Here is a 14,744-nt window from a genome sequence, read left to right as displayed (position 1 = left end):
GCGGTATCCTGGTTATAGGATGTTGCTATGCTATGTGATCTGTTAGAGCCGTATGATTATCTGTACATATGTTAGTGACCTGGTTAGGTCAGTATCCTGGGCATAGGATGATGCTATGCTATTTGATATGTTAGATCGGTTGACTGTTATATATGCTAGCGTATGATATGTATGTGCACATGTTTGTTGATTAGGGTTTTGGGTTGAGGCGGTCCTGCTTTGTGCTGAAGGCCAACATACCCAGGGAGGTCCGGATAGACTACAGACCCAGGAGGGAATGATAGTCAGACCGAAGGCCCGACGAGCGGTCCGGATAGGCTGAAGGCCCTACGAGGCGATCCAGACGTGTCGAAGGCTCGGAGAGCGGTCCAGATAGACTGAAGGCCTGCGAGGCGGTCCAGTCAGACTGAAGGCTCATTATGCATGCTGTTTTGTATTTGTATTGATATGATATTTGTTCTGGTTAGTATGGGTTGGTATTTTGGGGGTAACTCACTAAGCCTTCGAGCTTACATTTATCGATTATTGTTCCAGGTATTCGGATGATCGCGGGAAGGCGAAGGCGTGATCGTGCACCTCCTTACATTTTCATGATTGTTTCTGGGGATACTCTGATGTTTAAATTATTTTGAAAGTAAACTGTAATGACTTAATGGTTTTAAATGTTTTAAAAAGTTTTAAATTGGCTTGAATTTTTGTGGTGTTACATTCTAGATCTCTTCATGTTTAAGATTAGAGCTTTTCTAGCATGTATGTGAACCATTTTCGGGTATGGGCTAGGATTTGAAGTTGCAACTTCAGATCTGAGCTTATCTTGGTCTCTATAGCTATAAAATTTCCAGCTTTAGCAAGTATGAGCCACCCCCTTTGAGTTAAACCCCATTTTAAGCTTGGATTTGGGATTCTAAGCCTTTAAGACCTTGCATGCACGTAAAGTTTGCAACTTTACGTGATAAACATGCCTTAGGAAGCTAGATCTACAATTTGGAACTTTGGGGTGGCTTAAAGTCGTCTGAATGAGTAATGAACTGAAGGGACTCAACTGTTGGATTAGGTGTCTAAGCCCATAACTATAATTGGTATGTACTTGAATTGATAGCAGCACAGTCCTTTTGGGTTGCCCTCAACCTAGCAACTGGACAAGGAAATTATGAAAGGAGAGATATTAATTTATAAGATTAATAAATTAATATATATATATATATATATATATATATATATATATATAAATGATTTATTAATATGTTAATAGATTAATATATTAATTAGAAATCATTATGTTTAATTAATAGTTAGCCAGAAATTAATCAGAATTAATTTTGGGGTTAAAAGAATTAATTATAAAGTGCAAGGACTAGTTTGCAATTAACTAATAGTTGAGTGGAAGGATCCAGAACCCCCTTGGAAGGTGGTGGACGAAATCCATAGGGGAAACCCTAGAGATTTCGTCCAAGGGGTCCAGATAAGGCCCTTCGGGGAAACCCTAGAGATTGCTTACTCCCTCCCCTAGAGATTGCTTACTCCCTCCCCTCTCTCTTCTTCTACTTTCCTTCTTGCTAGTTCTTGGGTGTGATTCCATTAGAGGCATTACACTTGTGGTGCTAAGCTTCCAAGAAGATCAAGATCAAGATCAAAGGAATTATCAATTGTTTGCTATAACAATTGAAAGGTATGTAACTCCTAAACCCTAGTTTACTATTTTTCGAAAATAGCCTCCTCCTCTAGGGTTCTTGTTTTGCAATTCAAAGTTGTATGTTCAATAGTTAAAACATAGATCCAAAGTAGGTTGCATGTGAACTTAGGAATTGTTTTCTAGTTTATTTGTTTTACCTAAAACCCATCAGTGGTATCAGAGCCATTGTTTTGTTTTAAATTGAATTGCTATAATTGTTGAATGACAAATTAGGGTTTATAGCTATTAAACCCTAAAGGCCAAATTTTCGTTTTAGGGTTTTGGATCAAAGGGTTTTCGAAAACCTTAGCCTCCAAAGAACCCTAATCGAAATTAGGGTTAGGGTTTTGAAAACCCTAGCCTCCTCCCTTGTAAATTTCGAAATATGCTAGAAGTTTTAGGGTTTCTTGTTTTGGATAAGTGTTACTTGATTAGATTAATTGGATAATTATCCTTACCCTAATTTTCGAAATTTAGAGGGATAAGGATTAGGATTAAATTAATTGATTAATTTGATTAGATAATCCTTACAAGATTTAATAAATTGATTAAAAGTTAATTAATAGATAAAATATTAAATCTAGTTAATTGGTTTATTTAAATTTAAATTTAATAGTTTGAATTTCGAAATTTATATAAACCTTAAAAATTTTAAAAACACACCTTATATATGTATTATAATTAAAAGTTTAATATTATATATGTATAAGAATATGGTCAGCCAAATCGCTAGTATGCCTCATTCACGAAGCTAGTCTATAAGGGGGGTATAAGGAAACTGCCTATAAAATGGTAGTTGAATGGGTGTCCACTCTCACCCACCGCTCCCTTGATTAGTGGAGGGTCGTTAGCAGAACGGATTTGATAGGACAACTACTTCTCATTAAAAGTATAATGCTATTAAAGAAAGTACTAGAACATTATTTTTCAAAATCCCAACTCTAGTTACTTTAGGAAAAATGTGAAAAGTATGCTAATCCATGAAATTGCACATTATGCTTTATTGGTCGTTAGTGGAGCGTGTGTGGTTAACCAGCACACTAAAAGGCACTAATAAAGAGTAGTAATGGGTATCTCATAATTGTCATTTTGATGGAGCGTGTGTGGTTTACCAGCACATCAATAGTTAATGATAAAGACAATGAGGTTACCAAACACATTTGCATGGTTATTCACATCTTGTTTGTGATCCTCGGCATCCCAGTCACAAATAGAAGAGCATAATCTGAGATTAAAACATGTCATTGAATAGTTTCAATGTATCTCAAAAGAATTAGGAATTTCACTTCGTTTGTTTCGTCTAATGGTGGAATTGGTGAATCGTCATTCACCTACCTTTATGAAATTTACACTTGGATCTCGGCATCCCATTTCTAAGTTGTGAATCTTCATAGTTGGATCCTAACCTTAATATTATATCTTTGGGTTATTTTATTAAGGTATCTTGAAATCTAACTAAAACTTTCTTTCTTTTCAGATGTCTACTCCTGGAAACACTTCTGCTTCATCCTCCTCCAACCAAAACTTCTCTTTGCTCAATATCTGCTCCAAAGTCGTTATGGATGGCTCTAACTATAACGATTGGATGCGCAACATCAAGATGGCGCTTCGTTTTGAGAACAAAGAATATGTTCTTGAAAAGGAGCTCAAAGAGCTTGATGAGTCTGAAGCTACTCCTAAAGAATATGCTGCCTACAAGAAACATTACGATGATGCTACCAAAGTGGCATGCATCATGGTGGCAACCATGTCCCCAGAACTGCAGAGGTACTATGAGTACTACTGGCCTTTTGAGATAAACAAGGACCTTATGGAAAAGTACCATAAGCGAGCTCGTCAAGAAAAGTTTGAAGTAGTCAAGTCACTCATGGCTTGCAAGATGAAAGAAGGGGAATCGGTTGTGTCACATGTGCAAAGAATGCAACGCTACATAGAGCGTTTGGTCAAGCTCAATATTCACTTTGATGAGGAATTGGCCATTGACATGGTCTTGAACTCACTACCTGATTGTTATGGTCAGTTTATTCTAACTTACCATTTGAACAATACTGAGCAGACTCTGGCCCAATTGCACAACTTGTTGCAGACAGCTGAAGTAGGGATGAAGGGTAAAAGTATACCCTCCACACCTGCAAGTGCCCCTGTCTTGGCCATTGGATAGGGAAAGGGGAAAAAGAGGAAAGGTCCTCCCAAGCAAAACTGGAAGAGCAAGGCTCAAGCTGGGTCATCTAGCAATGGCCCAAAGGCTAAGCCCAATGGTTCCACTCCCCATGTTTCTGATCCAAAAGAGGCCGTTTGCTTTTACTGTAATCAAAAGGGGAACTGGAAGAGATCTTGCCCACAATATCTGCAAGATATCAAGGATGGCAAAGTGAAGCCATCTTCGGCAGGTATTTACACTATTTCTGCTAATAAGTCATTATCTTCTCGTTCATGGGTCCTTGATACAGGATGTGGTTTTCATATCTCTTCTGATATGCAGGGGCTAAAGGAAAGTGAGGAGATAGAGCGAGGAAGGATAAACTTGATCATGGGAAACAGAAAGTCTTCACTAGTAACCAAGATCGGAGTTTATCAGCTTTTGCTTAGTAATGATGTTAGATTAGATTTGATAAATTGTTGCTATTCGTCTGAGATGACGAGAAACATTATTTCATTTCATGCATTGTTCAGACAAGGTTTTAAATATTCTTTTAATGATTTGAATGGTTCAATTTCTGTTTATAAGAATGGTGTTTTTATGTTTGAAGCTTTACCTTGTGATGGTGTGTATGAAACAGTGACTTGTGTTGATAGCTTAGGAAATAATGTACTTAATATTGACTTGTCTAATAGTGTAGACAAGGCATGCTTGTGGCATTGTCGTCTTGGACACATTAACAAAAAACGCATAGCCCAACTCCAAAAGGATGGAGTGTTGGAATCATTTGACCTAAAATCAGATGATATGTGTGAATCTTGTCTTTTGGGAAAGATGACAAAATCACCATTCACAGGATCTTGTGAAAGAGGTGAAGGTCTGTTGGATCTCATACACACAGATGTGTGTGGGCCCTTCAGATCAACTACAAGAGATGCTAATCGATTCTATGTGACTTTCACTGACGATTATAGCATATATGGTTATATCTACTTGATCAAGCATAAGTCAGAAACCTTTGAAAAGTTCAAAGAGTTTAAGCATGAAGTCGAAAATCAATTGGGCAGAAAGATAAAGATACTTAGATCCGATAGAGGCGGGGAGTATCTTAGTATCGAGTGCAACGACTATCTGAAAGAATGTGGGATAGTCTCACAATTGACTCCTCCTAGGACACCACAGTTAAATGGTGTAGCTGAGAGGCGCAATCGAACCTTGTTAGACATGGTTCGTTCTATGATGAGTCGTGCTTTGCTTCCTATTCACTTCTGGGGGTATGCCTTAGAGACAGCCACCCACATCCTCAATCTTGTCCCTACAAAGAAGGTTGCCAAAACACCTCACGAAATGTGGACTGGGAAAGTTCCCTCGTTAGCACATATTAAAGTCTGGGGTTGTGAAGCTTTCGTAAGACGAGAGACTCATGACAAGCTAGCAGCTAGAAGTGAGAAATGTGTTTTCATTGGTTACCCAAAGCAGTCTTTTGGATATTTGTTCTACAGGCCTAGTGAAAACGTGGTCTTTGTAGCACGAAGAGGAGTCTTTCTAGAAAGGGAGCTCATATTCAAAGAGGACAGTGGGAGCACCATTGAACTTGAAGAAATTCAAGAGTCAGCCAATGAAGGAACCTTAGATGACACTAGCACTCAACCAGAGGAAACAGTTCCTGTTGAACCGGTTGATAACTCATTACCTATTCGAAGGTCCACTAGGGTGAGTGTGCCACCTGAGTTGTATGGCTTTCATATTACTTCAGATGGTGACACATTCATAAGTGACAGAACACTGGTAAACTTAGATGAACCAGTCACTTATAAGGAAGCGATGGCAGGCCCAGAGGCTTCCAAGTGGAAAGAGGCAATGGACAGCAAGATTAAGTCCATGTATGACAACCAAGTTTGGAATTTGGTTGATAGTGCACCAGGTCGTAAGACAGTTGGGTGCAAATGGATCTTCAAGAAGAAGACAGACATGGATGGGAATGTGCATACATTCAAGGCTCGATTGGTTGCAAAAGGTTTCACTCAAACCCCAGGGGTTGACTATGATGAGACCTTCTCGCCAGTAGCTAAGATTAAATCTATTAGGATATTGCTCGCCATAGCTACCTTTCATGACTATGAAATTTGGCAGATGGATGTCAAGACTGCTTTCCTTAACGGGAAGTTGGCTGAGGATGTTTACATGAATCAGCCAGCGGGTTTTGTTGATGCAAAGTTTCCCAATAGAGTGTGCAAGCTTGAGAAATCCATTTATGGATTGAAACAAGCATCTCGCAGCTGGAATCTTTGCTTCCATGAGAAAGTCAAAGAGTTTGGTTTCTCTAGAAGTGAAGATGAGTTTTGTGTGTATATCAAGGCTAGTGGGAGTATAGTAACTTTTTTGGTGTTATATGTCGATGACATATTACTCATTGGTAACGACGTTCCAACCTTGAAAGAAGTTAAGTCTTGGCTTGGAAAGTGTTTTGCCATGAAAGACCTTGGAGAAGCTGCCTATATTCTTGGGATTAGAATATTGAGAGATAGAAAGAAGAGACTAATTGGACTTAGTCAGAGCACATACTTGGATAAGGTACTAAAGAGGTTTAGTATGGAAAATTCCAAGAAGGGAGAGCTACCTATCCAGAGCAATACCAAATTGAGTAAGACTCAATGCCCGAGTACAGATGAGGAAATAGATGACATGAGTCGTGTACCTTATGCTTCCGCTGTCGGATCGATCATGTACGCTATGACATGTACTCGCCCTGATGTGGCTTTTGCTTTGAGCATGGTCAGTCGCTATCAGGGAAACCCAGGTAGAGCTCATTGGATAGCAGTAAAGAATATACTCAAGTATTTGCGAAGGACAAAGGACTGGGTCCTTGTACTTGGTGGCAATGATACTTTGAGAGTAGATGGTTACAGTGATGCCAGCTTTCAGACGGATAGAGATAACTTCCGTTCTCAATCGGGCTGGGTATTTTTACTGAATGGAGGAGCAGTTACTTGGAAAAGTTCCAAGCAAGAGACGGTGGCTGATTCTACTTGTGAATCAGAGTACATAGCAGCGAGTGAAGCGTCGAAAGAAGCAGCTTGGTTGAGGAACTTCATCGGAGATCTCGGAGTTGTTCCAACCCTCCAGGAGCCTATGGAACTGTTCTGCGATAATGAAGGAGTGGTTGCCTTGACAAAGGAACCGAGAGATCATGGTAAAACCAGACATATCGACAGAAAGTACCATTTCATCAGACATAGAGTAGAAGAAGGCCATCTTGTAGTAAAGAGGGTGTCATCTGAAGATAACCCAACAGACCCCCTCACAAAGGGTCTGAGTAGGGCTAAGCATATTCGGCATGCTCGGAGCATAGGACTGAAAGATGATATTAGTTTTAGTAGTTAGATTAGTTTTGTTTTGAAACTTGTAACAAAGTAAATGTAATTGACTTTTGGTGATTAAATAATAAAGTATTATTTATAAGTTTGGTTTCTGCCTTTTGTCAATTGTTTATTGTTGTGTTTCATTTTTTCATGTTTTACTTCCCGAATAATAAGATTATTCAAACTCCACAGTCGCTCGTACTTTTGGAAGTAAGTAGTGAATCAAGACTGTCATGAACTGGATTGTAGATTGTCTAAGGATAGACATGGCAATGGAATTGCTGCAACGTTCATGAGTACTCAGAAATTGAGATTTGAGTATTGGATAAACCCTCGCTCAGAGTATCACTTCATGGAATTCATCACGAGTAATACTGAGACGATAATATCTTATAATCTTGAAACGAAGATATATGAGTTGTAATTTACAAGTCGGTCATGCATTGGTGATACGAAAACGCATCAGTAACTTGGTGTTATAAAACGTATTGTCATGCATAATTTGATGAGTAAAAGATACAAGCATATGAGTCAACGTTTATTCGTTCCTTTTGCCCTAACCGGAAAAGCGATATCTGTGGGCCCCTCGATGATTTGGTGTTGACTTATGTGCTGGGCCCAGCCAGGACTAAATTGATGTGTTCAATTAGAAGTCCTACATCATCACAAATTAGGAATCGGGAAACATAGATTCTGGACAAAGAGATTGATTACATTCCATGTCTTTTGTCTAGGGATATCTAGCAGAACGAAGGATTATATGATCACTTATCTTAGGACACGTAACTGACTGGGTCAGAGTTCGGCAGCAGCTTTTGGAAGCTACAATTTGCTGGTCAAATTTAGAAGGAATACTAGCAATTATAGTCACAGACTTATCCAAGTGGGAGACTGTTAGATTAGGTGTCTAAGCCCATAACTATAATTGGTATGTACTTGAATTGATAGCAGCACAATCCTTTTGGGTTGCCCTCAACCTAGCAACTGGACAAGGAAATTATGAAAGGAGAGATATTAATTTATAAGATTAATAAATTAATATATATATATAAATGATTTATTAATATGTTAATAGATTAATATATTAATTAGAAATCATTATGTTTAATTAATAGTTAGCCAGAAATTAATCAGAATTAATTTTGGGGTTAAAAGAATTAATTATAAAGTGCAGGGACTCGTTTGCAATTAACTAATAGTTGAGTGGAAGGATCCAGAACCCCCTTGGAAGGAGGTGGACGAAATCCATAGGGGAACCCTAGAGATTTCGTCCAAGGGGTCTAGATAAGGCCCTTGGGTTTTGCTTAGGCCCTAAGCAAAGGATAATTAGGGTTTTCCCTAAACCCTAGATACCTCAGCTATTTAAGGAGCCTCCTGGCTCACATTTTAGGTCACTTGTTCTTTGGAAGAAACCCTGGCCGAAATTACATACTCCCTCCCCTCTCTCTTCTTCTACTTTCCTTCTTGCTAGTTCTTGGGTGTGATTCCATTAGAGGCATTACACTTGTGGTGCTAAGCTTCCAAGAAGATCAAGATCAAGATCAAGGGAATTATCAATTGTTTGCTATAACAATTGAAAGGTATGTAACTCCTAAACCCTAGTTTACTATCTTTCGAAAATAGCCTCCTCCTCTAGGGTTCTTGTTTTGCAATTCAAAGTTGTATGTTCAATAGTTAAAACATAGATCCAAAGTAGGTTGCATGTGAACTTAGGAATTGTTTTCTAGTTTATTTGTTTTACCTAAAACCCATCATCAACAAGTTACATGGTCAACTCGACGAGTCGGATGAAGATTGCCTGAGGATGGTTTCTGCATGGACTCGACGAGTCTGGGAGACGACTCGACGAGTTAGATGGGGTCTTCCCAACATTTGGACACGCTTGAACTTGACGAGTTGCCTGGAAACTCGGCGAGTCAACTAGGGTTTTATGACCATGTGAGTTCTGGACGAACTCGACGAGTCGTCTCCCATGGGCTGTTGACCTTGACCGTTGACTTTGAATTTGACCAAGGGTTGACTAGTTTGACTTATGGGGGTATTTTAGTAAATTGGAAATTTATGGAAATGGTCTTATGGAAATTATAGGTGGTGGAGTTTGTGGCTGTGATTTGAGAGTTTGAGCTTATCACTTCAGTACAACATTTGCGAGGTGAGTTGTCCTCACTATAGTAAGGGGTCTAAGGCACCAAGGCCGGCCCATAGGATTTGATATCCTAGTAGTTATTGATATGTTGAGTATGTGTTAGTTATGTATGCTAGTTGTTATGCTAGAGGGTAGATCTATAGGACTACCTGTGTTACTACCTGATTATCTGTATGTGCATTAGTTCTGTTATATGTCGACATATTATATGGGATGGATTGAGGTTGTACTGCTCCGTGCGGTAGCCAACAAACCCTAGAGTATTCCATATATGAGCTGAGGGTCGGGCAGGGCATGCCAGACTTATACTGAGGACTCAGGAGCATTCCAGATACAAGCTGAGGGCCGGGTAGGGCATGCCAGACTCGTACTGTGAGCTGTGGGCCCGGAAGGCAAGCCAGACTCACACTGTGGGCTAGGGATGAGTTAAAAAACCGGAAAACCGGACCGGAACCGGAACCGGTATAACCGTAAAATGCTTAAACGGTCTGGGTATTGGGTTCCAAAATTAGTCTTATTCGGGTTCCGGGTATTCCGGGTCCGGGTCCAACGAGTCCGGGTATTCCGGTTAAAAAAAATCGGAACCATTTTTTAGAACCGTATATGTAAAAAAACCAGAACCGGGTTAATGGACCGGAGTAATACTCTCAACAGCTAACGTTCTCCTTCATTTACAAAACAAAAAAAAATCAAAACACCTATATGCTCAGTGGCGTAGCCACATTAGTACAAGGGCCAAATAAATTTGAGGTTATATATATATATATATATATATATATATATATATATATATATATATATATATATATAATTTTATTAACTACCAAAGACTAGAGGAAGTGAATTGCCATATGGCCTACCCATTAAAAATTTCAAATTATACACAAATAGAATACCTTTTGATGCATATATTGTTACATTTTGTTATCATTTGATGTATTTTACTACCGTTCATATTTTGTAAAATATTTGGCCCACCCTAAAACAAAATCTTGGCTACGCCTCTGTATATGCTATAGTTTCACAGTGAAATTATCATGGTTGGCTGAAACTTTTTTTGATTACTCAAAACTCTGTTGAAAAATGATAAAACCAAATTAAATTTGGTGTGAGCAAATACATGTGCGAATTAAAATCTTCTAGTCGACGAACTTTTGGGGAGAAAAATAAAATTTTTTAGCTTAAAAGCTAAAACAATTATTCCTACGAGGGCCTACAACTACCTTCAAAACCATGTTGTAGTGAATGATTTTCAAACCACACAACTCTTCTCTCCTGTTGAATTCCTAGTTTTTGTTTACAAGAATTTATAGATGTTTTTTTTGCTTATTTGAGGCCAATTTAGATTCTCTAGTCCTTTTACATAACTGTTACGGAATAGAGATCATGAAAAAAGCCATCAATTAATGGCAATGCAAGCAGAAGATAAGGGCATTGAACCTTTAGCATGCATAAGCATATATAAAAGTAAAACTCTTTTCTTTTGGAACACTACTTGACAAAATATTAATCATTTTTCTTACTTAAATTAAAGGATCTATTTTTAATAAGTATATGATGACTATCATTTATAGTTATTTATTTGTAGAACTAATCTTAACTCAGGTGGTGAATATATTTCATATTTGTAGCGCCTGAATATGTTGTACGAAAAGGAATTATGAAAACAAAGATATATACCCAATTAATTAATAAGTTTGTGAATTGGTATTTGTTTTCACCATTAAAATTATTTTGTGAGCAACGTACCAATTTATTTGTTTTCAGCATTAAATTTATTTTGTGAGTAACATGGGATGCTTCACCAGGTTCACCAAGATAATCACAGGAAGAAAACAAAGGAATTAGAACGTTTTTAATTTTTTTCTTTTGTTTAAAAATTTTGGGTTCCAGTTCTATTTACGGGTTTCCGATTATTTCCGGGTCTAATATACGAATCCGGTTCCAATTAGCAATTTCCGGTTCCAACCGGTTCCATACCCACTATACCCGGTTTGATACCCGGAACCAAATCGGAACCGGTTACCGTACACCGGTCCGGTTCTCGGTTCTTATAATCCTTTAATTCCGGGTTCTGGGTTTTCCAGGTCCGGGTAAACCGGTCCGGTTTTGGACCCACTTACATCCCTACTGTGGGCCCAGGGGTAATCCAGTCTGTAAGCTGTGGACCCGTTACATGATGTTATTTGTATATATGTTATTGGGGGAACTCACTAAGCTTTGGGCTTACAATTTTAGTTTTGGTTTCAGGTACCTCAGATGATCGCGGGAAGGCAAAGGCATGATCGTACAACTCCTCACTTGTTATGATTTTGTTTCTGGGAGACTCTGATAGAGAACTATCTTGAAAACAAATTTGTAATAACTGTTGGTTTCTAAATGTTTTAAAAAGTTTAAATTTGACATGATTTTTATGGATGTAACAAGTTGGTATCAGAGCCTTGGTTTTATTGAATTGGAGGAACACTCGTGTGAATCCAATCTCAAATCAAGGAAAAGATTTTCAAAATGATTTTTAAAAGGTTTTCAAAATACAAAAGGAGGATGCAGATGGTACGATCAGCCGGAGCCAGTAAGTAGACCCCAAAATATCTTACAGTTATTTGATATTGTGATATGTTAGAACAGCGTGCTAGTGATAGGCTAGGGATCTTCAGGAATTGCATGATAGAATTGCCTGATTATATGATGCCTGCTAGCCTAGGGATTTCTTTATATGAGATTGACATCAGTACTGTAGTTGCTTAGTGTATGCATCACGGTGGTACACAATTAAGATCTTATAGCCTAATAATATTTGGTTTAGCTTTATTTCCTGTTCCTCGTTTGGTTTTGGTCTTAGAGTAGGGTCGAGTATTCGAATGTCTATAGGGTCCAGCGTTATGTATGGCTAGCATACACGAGTGCTGCAGGGTTGGTGGAAGTTTCATGGGTGGGTTGTGAGAGGCCGGGAGGCCAGTTATGAGATATTTAGCATTCCTTTAGGAGTGAGGATTGAGCGCTCGCTATGTTTATGTATATTGTTAGGGTGTTGTGATGATACTTGAGACAAATATGGGTAGGTGTGGAAGGTAGTTTAGGCCCGTACTACTGAAAGCACATGACCCATACGCGTAGCAAGGAAATCACGACCCCTAGGGTTTAGTTGGGGGTTGGTTCCCTATTATTTATGCGGATTATCTGATATCTTCCTGATATGTTTTCAACATGGTGGTTACGAGGCGCTTTGCGACTGGATCCGGATCAGGATCAGGATCAGGAGAGGGCGGTCAGGAGGGACCGACAGTGGCCAAGGTTGTTGGACAGATGAGGGCGGATGAGCTAGATGCCAGGATTCGAGAGATCCTGCATGATGAGGCTGCTACTTTGTTCCGGGCATAGCTGTCGGAGATGTTTGGGTCTATTAAGACCGTCATGGTTGAGTATTTCGACGAGCGCTACGCAGCCCTTGCAGAGACGGCTGCCGCAACAGCTGCATCAACTGTATCAGCGGCAGGGGGAGGAGCCAATTGGGCTTTTCATTACAGGGACTTCGATAACACGAAGCCCCCTACTTTTTATGGGACTCAGGACCCCATCAAAGCCATGAGGTGGATTTCTGATGTGGAGGGGTGCTTCTTCACTTGTTCGTGTCCTACTGACCAGAAGGTTAGATGTGCCCTGAACCTGCTGAGGTCCAGGGCAAAGGACTGATGGAGGTTGACGACTGGGTCATACTCGGATGATTAGAGAGCTGCAGTTACTTGGGAGCAGTTCAGGGATATGTTCCGTGCTCGCTACATTCCACGAGTTAGCTCAGGAGTTTTTGGGGTTGAGACAGGATGGTGAGTCGGTGACGGAGATCACCCGCATGTTCACAGAGAGGGCGATGTTCTGCTCGGAGTTTGCCTCTGAGCAAGCTCATATGACACGTTATCTGAGCATGCTCAAGACTGACATTCGTCAGTTTGTTGCCACCCAACGATGTGATACCTTACTACAGTTACAAAAGGCCGCTAGGCGGCGTGAGTTGGAGATTGAGCTGTAGTTGGGGGAGCAGCAACAGGCCCCGACACAGTCTCAGCCGGCGCTGAAGCGGTCTAAGACCGCTGATTCCAGGACCGGAGGTCAGCAGGGCTACACTTGTGGAAAGTGTGACAATGGTCATTCTGGGGTTTGTCGGGCAGGTAACGGGTGCCACAAGTGTGGCAAGGAGGGGCATTATGCGAAGGATTGTCGCCAGCCCGCCCCGGTTCCGAGTATGAGGCTATGTTATCACTGTGATCAGGTTGGCCACTTGAAGGCCAACTATCCATTACTCGCCGCCAAGCCGGCGCAGGCTCCCGCGCCAGCTACACTGAGGATTGCAGATGGGAGACAGGGTAGAGCTGAGCCCCCGAGGGCTTAGGGACGCGCCTTCCAGCTTCCAGCAGAGGAGACCAGAGCAGCACCGGATGTGGTTGCTGGTATGTTTCTATCCTTTATCTTTCTGATTATGTTTATCTTATGCATATATGTTTGTACCTGTGATTAGGTATGTTTTTAGTAAACTCATTACCTGCTTTGGTATTATTTGACTCGGGGGCGAGTCGGTCGTTTGTTTCTCAGACATTTAGTAGGGAGTTTGGTTTACTAGTTGGAGAGCTAGAGTGTCCGTTGCAAGTTTCTATCGCTAACGAACACGAGATTTCAGCTTCATCAGTTTATCGGGGTTGCGTGATGGAGATCTTTGGGGTATCTTTCCCGATAGACTTGATCCCGATTCCCATGGGGGATGTGATTGTGGGTATGGACTGACTTAGTCGTTTCGGTGCCATGATTGATTGTGAGGGTCAGCGGGTAGTAGTTCAAACCCCAAGTGGGGGAGAACTGATTATCTATGGCGAGGGCACCAGAGTGGGATCAGGGTTTTGTTCGGCTGCCAGGGCTCGGCAGTACATTCAGCACGGGTGTGCGGGTTACCTAGCGTATGTGGTGGATACGCGGTTCAGGTGTTAGAGTTCAGTATCAGAGGTTCCAGTGGTCAGGGAGTTTGCTAACGTATTTCTAGAGGAGTTAACCGGAGCGCCTCCAGAGAGGCAGGTCGAGTTTAGGATCGACCTAGTGCCAGGTGCGGCCCCTATCTCCAAGGCGCCGTACCGATTGGCGCCACCATAGATGCAGGAGCAGTCATCTTAGTTACAGGAGCTGCTGGGGAAGCATTTCATTTGACCGAGTAGCTCTCCATAGGGAGCGCCGATCCTCTTCGTCGGGAAAAAGGATGGTTCACACCGGATGTGCATTGACTATCAGGATTTGAACAAGTTAACGGTGAAGAACCGTTATCCACTCCCGAGGATAGATGATTTATTTGATCAGTTACATGGTGCATCTTGGTTTTCCAAGATAGACTTGAGGTCTGAGTATCATCAGGTCAGGGTTAGAGAGGAAGACGTGGAGAAGACC

This window comes from Lactuca virosa, chromosome 6 (assembly GCF_052849685.1).
Source record: "Lactuca virosa cultivar CGN04683 chromosome 6, Lactuca_virosa_CGN04683_v6, whole genome shotgun sequence".
In the NCBI taxonomy this organism is placed as follows: domain Eukaryota; kingdom Viridiplantae; phylum Streptophyta; class Magnoliopsida; order Asterales; family Asteraceae; genus Lactuca; species Lactuca virosa.
This window is presented reverse-complemented; position numbering follows the sequence as displayed.